We start from the raw sequence: 17,374 nt of genomic DNA, 5'->3' as shown, positions 1-17,374 counted from the left end.
CGAAGGACTGGCGGACCAGTGGAAGTCGTCGAAAGCTGGTTGCGAGTTGGCGCCCCTCGTAACCAGTTACACGAGGCTGATAATAGGCTCCGTAAGTACAGGGTGTTTCAAAAATGTCCGATATATTTGAAACGGCAATAAAAACTAAACGAGCAGCGATAGAAATACACCGTTTGTTGCAATATGCTTGGGACAACAGTACATTTTCAGGCAGACAAACTTTCGAAATTACAGTAGTTACAATTTTCAACAACAGATGGCGCTGCAAGTGATGTGAAAGATATAGAAGACAACGCAGTCTGTGGGTGCGCCATTCTGTACGTCGTCTTTCTGCTGTAAGCGTGTGCTGTTCACAACGTGCAAGTGTGCTGTGGACAACATGGTTTATTCCTTAGAACAGAGGATTTTTCTGGTGTTGGAATTCCACCGCCTAGAACACAGTGTTGTTGCAACAAGACGAAGTTTTCAACGGAGGTTTAATGTAACCAAAGGACCGAAAAGCGATACAATAAAGGATCTGTTTGAAAAATTTCAGCGGACTAGGAACGTGACGGATGAACGTGCTGGAAGGGTAGGGCGACCGCGTACGGCAACCACAGAGGGCAACGCGCAGCTAGTGCAGCAGGTGATCCAACAGCGGCCTCGGGTTTCCGTTCGCCATGTTGCAGCTGCGGTCCAAATGACGCCAACGTCCACGTATCGTCTCATGCGCCAGAGTTTACACCTCTATCCATACAAAATTCAAACGCGGCAACCCCTCAGCGCTGCTACCATTGCTGCACGAGAGACATTCGCTAACGATATACTGCACAGGATTGATGACTGCGATATGCATGTGGGTAGCATTTGGTTTACTGACGAAGCTTATTTTTACCTGGACGGCTTCGTTAATAAACAGAGCTGGCGCATATGGGGAACCGAAAAGCCCCATGTTGCAGTCCCATCGTCCCTGCATCCTCAAAAAGTACTGGTCTGGGCCGCCATTTCTTCCAAAGGAATCATTGGCCCATTTTTCAGATCCGAAACGATTATTGCATCACGCTATCTGGACATTCTTCGTGAATTTGTGGCGGTACAAACTGCCTTAGACGACACTGCGAACACCTCGTGGTTTATGCAAGATGGTGCCCGGCCACATCGCACGGCCGACGTCTTTAATTTCCTGAATGAATATTTCGATGATCATGTGATTGCTTTGGGCTATCCGAAACATACAGCAGGTGGCGTGGATTGGCTCCCTATTCGCCAGACATGAACCCCTGTGACTTCTTTCTGTGGGGACACTTGAAAGACCAGGTGTACCGCCAGAATCCAGAAACAATTGAACAGCTGAAGCAGTACATCTCATCTGCATGTGAAGTCATTCCGCCAGACACGTTGTCAAAGGTTTCGGGTAATTTCATTCAGAGACTACGCCATATTATTGCTACGCATGGTGAATATGTGGAAAATATCGTACTATAGAGTTTCCCAGACCGCAGCGCCACCTGTTGTTGAAAATTGTAACTACTGTAATTTCGAAAGTTTGTCTGCCTGAAAATGTACTGTTGTCCCAAGCATATTGCAACAAACGGTGTATTTCTATCGCTGCTCGTTTAGTTTTTATTGCCGTTTCAAATATACCGGTCATTTTTGAAACACCCTGTAGATCAGCCGATTGATTCTCCAGTTGACTCTGCATGTCGGGTAGTAAAAGCAGGCTGAATGGTGCTGAGCAACGCAGTGATGCAAAGTAGGGTAGTAGAGATTTCAACCCCTGAAATCCATATCGGGACTGCGGCTTCTGCCATGCTACTTGATGTGGGGTTGCATGAAATAAGACAAAACCTCTCAGGAGCCACCCGTACGTTGCGAGAAACATTGCTTTCTTGGCATCTTTTCGTGCACACTGTGCGCTCAGATCTGAAAACGGCAAAGTGACGCAATCTTCAGGAATATTAGAGACATTATCCAACACATCTGTGCCATCGGGTTTTTGCTGTGGTTTATAGTTCGCTACCGATTGGACCTTACATTCCGAGTAGCCCTCGTATCGTGCTGGAAAGTATCCGATCGACCTGAACTGCAATCGTAACCCACAGAACGTAACTGAATCGCAGGTACTGTCGTACATACGAAATGGTTACTGCAAGAGACCATTAGAGAACACTACTCTGTATTTTTTGCTTTACTGAAGTACGAACATCTGTGTGTGAAATCTTATGGGACTTAACTGCTAAGGTCATCAGTCCCTAAGCTTACCCACTACTTAACCTAAATTATACTAAGGACAAACACACACATCCATGCCCGAGGGAGGACTCGAACCTCCGCCGGGACCAGGCGCACAGTCCGTGGCTGCAGCGCCTAAGACTGTTCGGCTAATCCCGCGCGGCAATTCGAACATGAACCTATCGTTGTGTAAAGTCACATAGCCCATATTTATTGTTGTATTTTAACTTACGGTGTTGAAAATACTGATTCTGTGGTGGGATTCGACTTAGATATCGCATTTCGCGGGATATGACACCTTCAGCACGATATAGTTCCCCCGTCTCCATAAAAGCTGTATGTTTGTTTTCGTAATCTGGTCCAGCATAAAATCTGTCATCACATAATTTCATGGTCGAACATGCTCCGAGTTGTGATGAAAAGAATCTGTAGTTAATACCTATTACGCGTAGCCGGCCATGGTGGCCGAGCGGTTCTAGGCGCTACAGTCTGGAACCGCGCGACCGCTACGGTCGCAGGTTCGAATCCTGCCTCGGGCATGGATGTGTGTGATGTCCTTAGGTTAGTTAGGTTTAAGTAGTTCTAAGTTCTAGGGGACTGATGACCTCAGATGTTAAGTCCCATAGTGCTCAGAGCCATTTGAACCATTTTTTATTACGCGTAGACATCAGTCGTGTTATGTTTGAGGTTCACTTCCAGTCACCAATGAACTTTTCTTCCTGTTATCTGCAATTCAGACATTCGCACATCTCACTACCGCTGACATACGCCGATATTCAATGTCAGTAAGTGCCGGGCTAGAATCCCAGTAAGCTAAGACTTTTCGTCTATCGTCTTGGCTGGTCGTCTCACTAATTGTGAAAAAAATTATACTTCTAACAGTTGATTGTGCTTAATTGACAGTCAGATTATGTTCTTCGCAGTCGATTAACAGCAGTCAGTATGAGTGCTTCTACCAAATGCCTGCTGCGTTGGCTCAAAAGGCAGCAACGTTCGCTGAACTGTCGTTGAGGAGACACTATTGGTAGTCCCTTGGTTCATCTGGCCCGTCAGTTTCTCAACAGTCGCACTTCTATTCGTCCAGACATATCATCTTAGTAGTCGTTTAACCCTGTCATCTATGGCCCGTGGTGCACCATAGCTGCCTCGCTGCAGGGTTCTTGACAGCGTCATTTTGCTATCCACGGCATATTTTAAGCGGGGCGGCACGCGGACAGTTTAAAAACTTAGTCAATAAGGAAACACTTCAACCCTTGGCCTCAAGCCTTTGATCGTGCCGTATTACGAACGACTTCACGGTTTTCCTTGTCCCCCTACGCGCCCTGTATACCCTTCACTGCAGTGACGTCACCTGTGGGTGGTAATTAGATGTTGACGTCGAAAATAGGCGGTCCTCACATTAATGTGACTAGCCCTTGTATCTGACGTAAGTCCAACGGCATTTCGTCGGAGGCTTTTAATATGAAGTCATGGCTGGCAGAGGAAGTTTAACTTCTACACCAGTTTCGGTTACAGAAACGTAACTAGTCCATTTGTTCATGAGTTGCGAGTTCACAAAACACTTGGCTAGACTGAATGCTAAGTGTTCACATCACCGCGGCTGACTGATGACTACTACTAACCGTTTCCCGCGTGCCAGCGCAGGGTTCATTTTCGTAATATTTCGGCCAGCTCCGCCGATATTCGTTATAGTAATCTATGTCATTTGTTAGCTTTTAATAAATTAAATTTTAATTATAGGACTTCAGCATGAGTGAAAACTCCAGCAAGTTTAAACCGGTTTTCCAATAAGTCATGTAGGAGCGTCGTTCAATAAGTATTACTACACATTTTTCTTTCTCTGCCGACTTCAGTTGGAAAAAATGAGGAATTTCTTGTGAGGTAAGAACTTGCGGAATATTTCCGTTTCAGCCCTACAGTTCCATGAAGATCCGACAGGTGGTGGCACGACATGTAGTCTTCAAAACGGAGTTTGTAACGGAGTTGTATTCCAGACACAGAGCTGTCATTGAATTTCCTTCAGTGGAAAACCAGTGCGTCGCACATATTCATAGGTGCTTGCAGAGCGTCTACGAAGTCCTGGCACTGAACAAAAGCACGGAGAGTCCTTGGTCGAGGGGTCTGCCATCATTGCAACATGGTCGCACAAACCAGTCCGATCTCCTGCACGTCGGACTGTCGCATACAGCCGCGGCTCCTGGAGTATTGGAACGTTCGAACGCTCTCATTCGAGATGATCGATTGATCACAAACAAACACCTCGCTGCTCATCTGGACACCTCTGCTCGTAGTTCTGACACACTCGTCCACCAGTTGGGGTACTCAAAGGCGTGCCAGCAGGGTTGCTTGCCGCGTAACAGGAGACCATAAAGAACAGCGAAGGACCATCTGTGCGGAATTGCTTGCGCGTTACGAGCATGATCGTTACACTTTTTTTATCGAACATCGTCACAGGTGATGAAAGATGGGTTCATCACTTCGAACAGGGAACAAGACGGCAATCCATAGAGTTGTTCCACATCACCTCTCCTCCGGAGAAAAAAGTTGAAAGCAACACCCTCGGCCCGTAGTGTCATGGCGAAAGTCTTCCGGGACTCTGAAGGGGTTATTGTGATGTCATCCATCAGGTCTGAAGTACATCGTTCTGACCACAGAAAACTGCAGAAATTCAGCGTTTTCGTCGCCATAAAAAAGCAAACGAACTTCTCCTTCTTCATGACAACGCTAGGCCTCACCCTATGTCAGCCCATCCGAGAGGAGCTCACAAAACCTCTTCATCCAACCAACAGCCTGGATCTCGCACCTTCTGACTTCCATCAGCTTTGCCCGATTAACGATGAATGATGCACGCCGCCAGAAGCAGTATATGGATGATGGGGAGGTTACTGGCGCAGTAAGGCGTTGGCTCCGGCGTCGAACAGTAAGGTGGTGCCATACAGGCATCCATGTCCTTGCATTGAGGTGGGGGTAGGCCATCGTGCTCAACGGAGCCTAATTGAAAGACAGTGTTTTGTGCCAAAAAGATGGGGAATAGTATGGGGTACCGGAATCCTAAATAAAACGAACCTACTATCAGAAAAAAATATTGCATTACTTACTGAAAGACCCTTGTGTTAAATACAGGGTTATTACAAATGATTGAAGCGATTTCACAGCTCTACAATAACTTTATTATTTGAGATATTTTCACAATGCTTTGCACACACATACAAAAACTCAAAAAGTTTTTTTAGGCATTCACAAATGTTCGATATGTGCCCCTTTAGTGATTCGGCAGACATCAAGCCGATAATCAAGTTCCTCCCACACTCGGCGCAGCATTTCCCCATCAATGAGTTCGAAAGCATCGTTGATGCGAGCTCGCAGTTCTGGCACGTTTCTTGGTAGAGGAGGTTTAAACACTGAATCTTTCACATAACACCACAGAAAGAAATCGCATGGGGTTAAGTCGGGAGAGCGTGGAGGCCATGACATGAATTGCTGATCATGATCTCCGCCACGATCGATCCATCGGTTTTCCAATCTCCTGTTTAAGAAATGCCGAACATCATGATGGAAGTGCGGTGGAGCACCATCCTGTTGAAAGATGAAGTCGGCGCTGACGGTCTCCAGTTGTGGCATGAGCCAATTTTCCAGCATGTCCAGAAACACGTGTCCTGTAACGTTTTTTTCGCAGAACAAAAAGGGGCCGTAAACTTTAAACTGTGAGATTGCACAAAACACGTTAACTTTTGGTGAATTGCGAATTTGCTGCACGAATGCGTGAGGATTCTCTACCGCCCAGATTCGCACATTGTGTCTGTTCACTTCACCATTAAGAAAAAATGTTGCTTCATCACTGAAAACAAGTTTCGCACTGAAGGCTTCCTCTTCCATGAGCTGTTGCAACCGCGCCGAAAATTCAAAGCGTTTGACTTTGTCATCGGGTGTCAGGGCTTGTAGCAATTGTAAATGGTAAGGCTTCTGCTTTAGCCTTTTCCGTAAGATTTTCCAAACCGTCGGCTGTGGTACGTTTAGCTCCCTGCTTGCTTTATTCGTCGACTTCCGCGGGCTACGCGTGAAACTTGCCCGCACGCGTTCAACCGTTTCTTCGCTCACTGCAGGCCGACCCGTTGATTTCCCCTTACAGAGGCATCCAGAACCTTTAAACTGCGCATACCATCGCCGAATGGAGTTAGCAGTTGGTGGATCTTTGTTGAACTTCGTCCTGAAGTGTCGTTGCACTGTTATGACTGAGTGATGTGAGTGCATTTCAAGCACGACATACGCTTTCTCGGTTCCTGTCGCCATTTTGTCTCACTACGCTCTCGAGCGCTCTGGCGGCAGAAACCTGAAGTGCGGCTTCAGCCGAACAAAACTTTATGAGTTTTTCTACGTATCTGTAGTGTGTCGTGACCATATGTCAATGAATGGAGCTACAGTGAATTTATGAAATCGCTTCAATCATTTGTAATAGCCCTGTATTGTTACAAATTAAGTGTATTGACTGTTTGTCGATCTCTGTTTTTAGTTCAAAACGACCGGTTTCGGGCAGTTGTCCATCTTAAGATCTACGAATCATATCATAGTTGCAGAGTAACGATTCTAAACGGAACTAACAGTTTCACTGTCATTTCTGCAGAGTGAAACTGATAGTTCCGTTAAAGCTGGTTACTCTATAACTACGAAGTCATTTCAGTGAAACTGGTAGTTGCTTTAAGAATGATTGTGACGTCGAGGTCTCTTACATTTCAGTAAATGACAGTGAAAGATAGCGAAATACTGCTTACTCGGTAGCTACGGGATTTGATCTGAAGATGGGCGACATTAGCCAAAATCTATCACGTTGAAATAAGAACAATGATCGACAGACGGAAAATAAGACAACAATACCCAGTCATATGAAACATAATTACTCAGAGTCTTATAGCCAATTTTGGTATCGGAGTTCCTCCAGGCTCCCGTCGCTCGGGAACAAATTCTCCAACTGCCGGAACTTTCTCATGTCGCGGGTCCAGATGTGACCATCTGTCTTTCTACCAACTCACAAGGCTACAGTAATGAATACAATATGGATACGGACGACAAATGACAAATCATGATCCGCCAGGTGGCGTAAATGTTGCAAGTTGATAGTAACAACCTACTACAAATAAAATGGCCTGTTATGATTTAGGTAAACCATGGAAATCGCAAATCGACCTGAGCCCTCACTACTCTATTGCGTTCACTATAGTAAAGTGGCAGAATAAGAATTGATGTTCAATGCGTTTTGCATGCTCCTGCAGAGAGAAAATGAATTTTTCTATAAGAAAATATTTTTATTTGATTAAAAAAAATACTTTTTATTACTGACAGACGTCTGTTCTTGAGATAACCGGTAGAAACTGTCTGTAACCGTTTGATGGGCATTTTCCTGTGCGATTGACTGGAACATGCTCCCTTCTATAAAACTTTTCTTTTCAGTCTGTTTTTTTGTTCGCTAAATGACTGCTGTGTGAGTTTTCATATTGATACCAAGTATCACCCAGATGTAGTACAACTAAACCAAAAAAATTGCTCCAAAACAATGACTTCATTGCCACCATGAAATGAAAAGAAGCATTTTAATAAAATTTAAACTTATGACAGATGACGAAAACAGAGAGTATTCTGATGGTAGGAATACCTGTCTACACATGCTGCTGAAGTATGGCATCAATGAGAGCTAACCTCAGCTGCTGGTTTGTATCGAGCTGAAACTGTCTGTGACACTGGAAATCGAACTAGGCTACCAGTCTCTTCAACTAAGTATGCTTTTTCCATTGACGTCACATCACTGCCTCCATTAGCTTCTCTTTATTGTTTCCATACGTCATGCAGATTACTTCACACTGTAGTTTCAGTAGCCTCTGTATAATTGGCGAAGTGCGTGGTGTGATTTAGCCCCAGTCTCTCACGACTGCTACTTTGTATTCGTGAGGTATGGTCTACTGTCTCAATGGGAAGAAAATTGCAGCCAGTAGGCATGTTTGTGTACCAGATTCCCAAATTAGGAGACAACATAATATGTTGCAAATTATCAATACACCATGTGTGCTGCCAGCAACTAAGGAATTTAATTCCTTGTGTATCTGTAGTTCATTGCAAATATGTGTTCATTATATGTGAGCAACCCTACGAATTACGTGAAAGTGAATGTCCTCATTCTGCAGAAGAGAGTACATCAAAACCGGATCCGCAACAGGGAAATCAGGATACTCTGTTCTCGCTTCATCAATTTCGCATGCAATGCGAAACGGTACATGGGATATCGGAGAATGTCAGGGCGCGCGTCAGGATACGACAAACGTGTCACACAGGTGGGATTATCTATCACGGAGCGGCATCATTGGCAGGTCTTTACGGTTGATGGACGTTCACAGTGCGTAACGTAATCCGCCAGATACACGTTTCATCCCTTTGACACACTGCAGCCAACTGCCGATTATCACTTGTTTCTCGGCTGTTCGACGGCTGATACAGTTACCGTCTAATCTGGACGGAAAACATTCGAAAGTTTTAGTGCAGGCGGTTAAACCATGAATCGCGCGTAAGAATGTGACAATAAATGAGGAGTCCCAGGTGCCAGTTTTTTCACAGTAGCGTTTTCAGCGCTACTGCGTTCTCAGCCCTCTGGTGCATGTCCGTAGACTTACACCAAGTGTCAAATCATGGAGGAAGTGTTCCAAACATTCATTACCAGATGCCACATAGTCTTTCTGCCAACTAGTGCTCCCCTCTCCAGTTACAAGCGCTATGCCTCAGGCTCTCTTCCATCCACCCTGGGATAGTTTGAAGGGATAACACACATGTGATACGTGAGTAGGCACAGCTTTTTAAGCTGCGACGGTGATTTTGCAAGTGTAGAAAAACGAAGAGAGCTACACAGTGGTTTTGTTTCGCAGGATTAACACCACACAGTTGAGTCAGCTAAAGCTATGTGCCTATTCCACGTATGACCAATTCATACACTGGACCTCCATGATTTTAAGGATGGTGCTGAAACATTGTTATCAATGCAAAGGTACAAGATCTCCAAATGCAGTCTGATCGAAATGTCTCGCGATCACTTATCATAAATTGCTATTAAAATTCTTACTCAGAAACAAAGGAATGAAAAAATGATAATGTATTCAAAAGAGGAAAGATCATGATTAATGTGTACCACACCGTACTTCATCCGAAAGATCAGACCTATTTATAAGTAGCAAAACGGAAAGACCTGTTGACGATTTCGCCATTTCTTCTTCAACCGCACAAGAAGTTTTACAGCATACTCTGTAACAACTAATCCCAAGCATGGAGTTGTCAATATTGTGACTTTCTTTATTTCTGAATTTAGTTTCGTTACTGTCTTGCACAGCCGGCCGCTGTGGGCGAGCGGCTCTAGGCGCTTCAGTCTGGAACCGCACGACCGCTACGGTCGCAGGTTCGAATCCTGCCTCGGGCATGGATGTGTGTGATGTCCTGAGGTTAGTTAGGTTTAAGTAGTTCTAAGTTCTAAGGGACTGACGACCTCAGATGTTAAATCCCATAGTGCTCAGAGCCATTTGAACCATTTTTTTGCCTTGAACGATTTTGAAAGGAAATGAAAAATAGTTTTTCTTGGCTACAGTTCCGCTAGTTAAAATATTACTACTATATTTCTCTACTTGTATTACGATAGACAAAATGATGTTAAATATTAATGGCCTATGAAAGAAAACCTTTGTTATGGGCACTTAGAACCTGTCAGTTTCCTGGCAAGGAACTTAGACCGTTCTTAATAAATTATCTACTTTCTAATTTCTCTTATTAGTTTTGCAGTGTTGAGGTGGGCCGCATAATTCTGTGGTATCGAACAGTTTTTGGATACAGGTAACTTATCGACAGAAAAACATACATTGTTTTTTTGATTATCCTGACAAAGTTGACATTTGGCACTTAGATCGTTTTCGATTTCCACCTTTCAAATGATCAAACACGTTCATTTGCAGATATATAGGCAGAAAGGTTTCTTTCCAGTTCTTGGAAATACGGAAAAATAAATCAACGGTATAGGATTCGCCCATACACTACTTTATCTGTTAGAATGAATAAGAGAGGATTATCGAACGGCATTAATGAACCGCACGCGAATTGTCATACAGCTGTCCTACTGGCAGGATCTAACAGATCTGTCTATTTAGGAAAAGTCTCAAGAATTGTTCAGAGAGTGGAAATTTTATTGACGGGTATTTGTTTCTCCTGGTTTGACAGTGTCATCCGATTCATTTATCCTACTTCAGCTCCATCCTGTTCGGTAGTTACTACACATTTTTCCTTCAACAATGTACTACTAGATTTTTGTGATCATCAAACTACCTGTTCTGTGATTAGGTGCTTGCTATACAATCGGTATACCAAACGCCAATATAAATACATGAAGAGTCTCTGCTTTGTATCCATATTTCTTCTGGCAATTCAACAGTTGCTATCTGCTCATTATATGGGAGTGTCATTCTAAGAGTGAAGGCCAGTTTGATCTTATCAGCTGTGTAATCCTCCCGCCACATGGGCCCTGTGTCATACACCTTTTTGATCGTTGGCGTCTCTATGACGCTAACAGTGATCACGAACGGTTTATTTGTGTGATTTTAAAATGTTTGAAAAAATTATTAGTCTCCTCATGTGTGAAGTTCTTAGAGTAATACTGTGCCTGAGTGGAAGGAAAGTACACATTAATGAAATATTCTGTGTGAAGTTGTTAGTGATTGTGCAGGATATAGGAAAGTTTGACGACTTTCTATTCACGAACACCAAAAACTCCTAATGAGTGCTGCAATGACTCTTCATGCTCAGTACGACAAAGGACTGTGAGGAGGTTTAGAACCACACTGTTACTGGTGACGAGATGGTTTCGCGTTCAAGTCCAGAAACAAAGCTCCGATCAATGGAATGACACCATACTCGATTTTCAGTAAAACCAAAAAAGAAGATAAGCAAATTTACTTATGCCTACGAGAGCGAATACAAATGCTATCGGATGCTATACCGAGTACGCCGCGCCGTCCAAAACAACCGGCGTGTATTGTTGCCTAGCCGCATTGTGCGTATTCATGACATCGCTCGTCCACATTTTTCTGCGTGGACAAAGAATTTGATTTAGCTGTTCAAGTTCGAGGTTTTTGACCATCCATCTCACAGTCCGGACTTAGATCCTGTTGGTTACCGCCTTTATGCCAAACTGAAGGATTTTTTGGATGAAAAACACTATGGAAATCACAATGAACTGAGAGAAGTTGCTAGTTGCTGGTTCAACCAAGCGTGCAGAGGGCATCAGAAAGCTTGTGGAGCGCTACGACAAATGTTTAAGTTTTAATGGCGTCTACGTACAAAAAGGTTGAGATATTAAAATGTGTTGTAAATTAAGTTCTCTTCAATATCTTCAATAAAAATGTCTCGAGAAACAAACGCTTTTTACTTTTATAATGACCTTCGTACATAACTTTCTACCTTGTTAGTTGTACAGCGAATGGCATTGCGGCAGCGGTAACACCGGTTCCCGTCAGATCACTGAAGTTAAGCACTGTCGGGCTTGGTTAAGAATTCGATGGGTGACCGTCCGGTCTCCCGAGTGCTGTTGGCAAGCGGGGTACACTCAGCCCATGCGAGGCAAACTGAGGAGATACTTCATAAAGAAGTAGCGATGAAGACTGACAACGGCTGGGATAGCGGTTTGCTGACGGCTATAGGCTGCGGATGACACGGCTGCCGGTCAGTACTGCTGTATCTTCCGAGACATGTAAGGACGGAGTTAGTTATACAATAGAAATTCCGCGTTGGGAAATCAGCAGTGTAAAGAAGAGATAGATTTCTACTTAATGTAAAGATGTCACGTGAACTTTGTAAGTGAGCTGCTTCTGATTGGCAACGATGTGTAGCGCTTTGCATTGGATCTCTGACTGCGCTTTCTTTGTAAGAGACTCTGTGGCTGATTGGACTCGCTGTTGGAGGTTAATCGTCAGTAGTGTTGGGCAGTTGGAAGTTAGTCGCCAGCAGTGATGGAAGTACTGTTGGGCAGTTGGAGGTGAACAGCCAGCAGTGATGGTTGTTAGATGTGAGAAGTTAGCATTGATGGAGGGTAGAGGTCTGAAGTGTTAGCGTAGGCTAACGATCTGTACATGTTCGACTTGGGGACTGAATATTATTCATGATATACACCTTTGTACTAGATGTCAATGGCGATTTATATTCATGTCTCAACTGGATGTCACATTATTAAGGTAAAAAAAGATAAATTATTTGGTTTGCAACAAAATCATTCCTTTGCTAACCACATGCCTATTAGTAGTTAGTTTTTTAGTAGTTAGAATCTTTTATTTAGCTGGCAGTATCGACGCTCGCTGTATTGCAGTAGCTCGTGTAATGAAGAATTTTGTGAGGTAAGTGCTTAATGAAAGGTATAGGTTATTGTTAAGATTTATTTTTGGTCAGGACCATTCTTTTGAATTAATTATTTGAAATCAGTTTATTTTTTATTTATTTATTTATTTTTTCAGCAGTCAGATTGCGTTGCGCTAGATATTGTGGGTCACAGTCATTCAGCAATTTAAGTACATGTAAACAAAGAAGTTTCAAGTTGCAGACAGGTGCATCTAAAAGACACTTACACGTTAGCTTTTGGCCAAAGCTTTCGTCACAAAACACACACACAAACTCACGCACACGCACACACACACAGTTTCATTCATTGAAGCAATCACACCTCACGCACACATGAACGCATGGAGGTAACATGTGCGTGATGTGTGCTTTCTTGTGTAAACGAATTCGTGTTCGATTTTTTTTTTTCTGACGATGGCTGTGGTCGAAAGAGAATATGTGTCTTTTGGCTGTAGCTATCTGTAACATAACGTATCATTTTTACGGTAAGTAGCAATCTATCTTTTCCTTATATAGTTGTACAGTTCATCACTTAAGCTCCAATTTGAGACTTTTGGAAGGCATATTTAACTCATATTGATTTCAAGTAATTTACATATTTAATTAGTGCGACTAGCCGCATTAATGTGAGAATCTTTCAAAGGCCTGAATAACCACCTTTTACTGCGCGGTCTTCTGCGAAACTTTCATCAAGATAGTCAGTGAGTTTCTGGAAGGTATCGACAGAGATCTGGAGCCATGCCGGCTCCAATGCCGTGCCAGCTACGCAGGGTTTCTCGGTTGAGTGCCAATGGCGCGAACAGCCCGACGAGGCGGTCCCACACATTCCATTAGGTTTAAATCAGTGGAGTTTGATGGCCAGTGGAGTACGATAAACTCTTCACGGTGGTCATCGAACCACGCACATAAACTGAGTGCTTTGAGACACGACGCACCGTCTTCCCTAAAGACGCCATCGTGCTGACGAAAAACAAACTGCATATAGGAATCGACGTGGTCTCCAAGGATATGCGACTACTTTTGTTGATCTACTGTGCCTTCCAGAATGAGGAAATCTCTCAGGGAAGGCCCCGAAAGCCTTCCTCAGACTATAACGCTCCATCCTCCGGGCTGAACCCCCCCGGCGATTATTGCAGGATTTTTGCTTCCTGTCTAATAGAGCATTAAACGTGATTCATCTTAAAAGGCCATCAGTCCGACTGTGGTATTCGCGAGCAACAGTTACCGATAACAGCATTCAGCATGGGTGCATGAACCAGGCACGTGCTACGGAGGTCCGTACGCAGCAACGGTCGCTGAACGGTGGCTTAGGAGACACTGTTGACAGCTCCTTGGTTCATTGGGCGGTCAGCTGCCAACAGTTACACGTCTGTTCGGGCCGTATACATCTCCGCAGCCGTCATCCATGGCCCATGGTGCACGACAGTTGCCTCAGGGCCCTATCTGGATAGCGCCATTTTGCCTTGCACGGTATACTTTAACCACTGCAGCTCGTGAATTTACCCGTTTCCGAAATGCTTCCATCCTTGACCCGAAAGCCAGTGATGATGTCCTTTTGGACGTCGGATAAATCCTTCCGTTTCCGCATTACAACAATGACTACACTGTTTCCCGTATCCCACCGACACGTTTTATACGTCCTCCATTGCTAGTGCTGCCACCTTTCCCTCAGATGGGTTATAGGACGGTGGTGTCGAACACAGGCGGTGGTTACATTAGTTTATCTGTTTGATGATGGGAGCTGGTGAGATCAGTTTTGTGGCCGTTGCTGGTATTCATGATGCCAATATGGTCGATTTTTAGGAGAGCCGTGGAATCACTAGTTTGTACTACTCTCCGTTACTAAAAGATGGAGCACAAACACGTTCAGATCTCTCAATTTTTGGCGGAAATTTTAGTCGCATGGCCTCTCCATGCCAGAAACGTTCTAAGAGCTCTACTAACGAGACTGTCTACACTACACTTGTCCGTCCTCCTTTAGAGTACTGCTGCGTGGTGTAGGATTCTTACCAGACAGGATTAAAGAGTACGTCGAGAAACTTCAAAGGAGGGCAGCACGTTTTGTATTATAGCGAAATGGCGGAGAGAGTGTTACTGACACAGTATTTGTGGTGGACATAATTAAAATAAAGGCGTTTTTCGTTGCGAAATTTCAATCACCAACTTTTTCATCCGAATGCGAAAATATTTTCCTGACGCCGACCTACATAGGGAAAAACAATCACCATAATAAAATAAGGAAAATCGTAGCTCGCACGGAAAGATAGAGGTGTTTTTTTTCTCTCGCTGTTCGAGATTGGAATAATAGAAAATTATTGTGAAGGTGGTTCTATGAAGTCAATGCCAGGCACTTAAGTGTCATTTGCAAAGTATCCACGTAGATTTAGATGTACGTGATATCACTCTGTGAAATTGCAACTGACGGCTGACATCCCTGTGCTTATCTGTTTGTATGTTTCTCGATGGTACCTAGAGAGTCGCATGTACAAAGATAGGGCAGTATTAGTGCTCGCTATACAAGGAGTCAGAGCCCAAGAGGTCGAAAAGTTGAATAGAATGAGGAAAGGTGGTACACTTACCTGGTTAGAGCGGAAACAAGACAAACCCAAAGGTAAGTCTGTCCCAGAGGCTTTTGAGAAGACTTAAATGAAATCATTTTATATTCAGCCTAATATTGATTCTTTTGAATGTGATAGACCTACAGAAAATCCATGTATATCGTTTGATTCGCCTATACAAGCAACGATCAATGAGTCTTGAGATGTGACTAAGAGGTGCACATAGGAAATAAATATGGACAATTTTCACAGCCAATCAAATACCTCAAAACTTCATGATCAAACGAAAAATAATATTTCTGATTAATTTCGAGTCGATAAAGCTAATGGTTCCAACATGACAGTATTAACTATGTAAGCAAAATATGCAAATATTGCCAGAATGCTGATTATACTAGTATTGCGACAGAAAGTGATGAAGCCACAAATTACATTAGATCGCATACGGAGAATAGTTTTATGTTCATTGAGTAAATGAAAGATGCTCAAAATGACAATAACAAAAACTTCGAGCAATAAAGGCTAGATTTTAACTGAGTGAAAAAGACGAAAGACTAAAATTAATTAAAGGAAAAAGGAGAAATATTAAATTTCAGAAATCTCGAAGACACGGAAGAGGGATTTCTAGAGAGAATTAAGAGAAAATTAATGTGAAGCAGGAGTAAGAAAGGTACTAATAACAAAATCTGAATAAGTAGATGGCTTGTGCAAAACTCAAAACCATCCGAAGAAGCTCACAAATAAAACGATAAGTTTGACGGACGAGAGAAGAAAAATGAAAGTAGAATGACACAATGATAGAATAGACCGAACTGTGCAAGTCTCCGTGAAAGAAGACATCAAGGAGTACGAAGAAGATACGCTGAAAGCCAGTACTGAAAATAAATCCAGCTTAAAGGTAGCCAAGCGGAAGCCTATGATGGGGGGAAAAAATCAGTAAATAGGGCTATAAACAGATCAAGTTCTTAATACAGATAAGGAAGAAACATTCGAATATATTGGGATTTTTATGGTAGCCTTTACAGCAAAACTCACGATTGTACATTAATCCTGGAGGAAATGGACGCTTCAGTTTCCAAAATCCCAGATATAATCCCCTGGAATTCAAACATGCTATAAACAAGATGAAAAAAGGAAACGCTCCAGATAGCAATTTCTCAGCCGACGTTTAAAGCTGATGAATGAGAAATCTGGAAAGAGTTTAGTTAAAATATTTTCAAGTCTGTGGACAGTGGAAAACTGTCAAGAGATCGGAATAAACGCAAAATAATACTAACACATAAGGAAGGTACAACTAAAGATATGAAGAATTGGACCTATCAGTCTTCTGTTCGTACTGTATCAAGCTTTTACTAGAATTTTGACTATTACACTTGACCTGGCTCAATCCACTGAGCAAACTGGGTTCTGCACACGTTTTAGTACAATTGATCACACCCTCACTCTTCGCGAAACAATTAGCAGAAAAAATAAGTGCAATAAGCAGAATAATGAAGTACGATTCCTTGCCTTTACAGTGGACTCTCATTCGGGAGGACAACGGTTCAATCCAGCGGCCGTCCGGAGTGGCCGTGCGGTTCTAGGCGCTACAGTCTGGAACCGAGCGACCGCTACGGTCGCAGGTTCATCTACATCTACAGCTACATACTCCGCAAGCCACCTGACAGTGTGTGGCGGAGGGTACCCTAAGTACCTCTATCGGTTCTCCCTTCTATTCCAGTCTCGTATTGTTCGTGGAAAGAAGGATTGTTAGTATGCTTCTCTCTGATTTTATCCTCAAGGTCTCTTCGCGAGATATACGTAGGAGGGAGTAATATACTGCTTCACTCTTCGGTGAAGGTATGTTCTCGAAACTTTAACAAAAGCCCGTACTGAGCTACTGAGCGTCTCTCCTGCAGTGTCTTCCACTGGAGTTTATCTATCATCTCCGTAACGCTTTCGCGATTACTAAATGATCCTGTAACGAAGCGCGCTGCTCTCCGTTGGATCTTCTCTATCTCTTCTATCAACCCTATCTGGTACGGATCCCACACTGCTGAGCAATATTCAAGCAGTGGGCGAACAAGCGTACTGTAACCTACTTCCTTTGTTTTCGTATTGCATTTCCTTAGGATTCTTCCAATGAATCTCAGTCTGGCATCTGCTTTACCGACGATCAACTTTATATGATCATTCCATTTTAAATCACTCCTAATCCGTAC

The sequence above is a fragment of the Schistocerca serialis genome, chromosome 5, assembly GCF_023864345.2.
Source record: "Schistocerca serialis cubense isolate TAMUIC-IGC-003099 chromosome 5, iqSchSeri2.2, whole genome shotgun sequence".
Classification (NCBI taxonomy): Eukaryota; Metazoa; Arthropoda; class Insecta; order Orthoptera; family Acrididae; genus Schistocerca; species Schistocerca serialis.
This window is presented reverse-complemented; position numbering follows the sequence as displayed.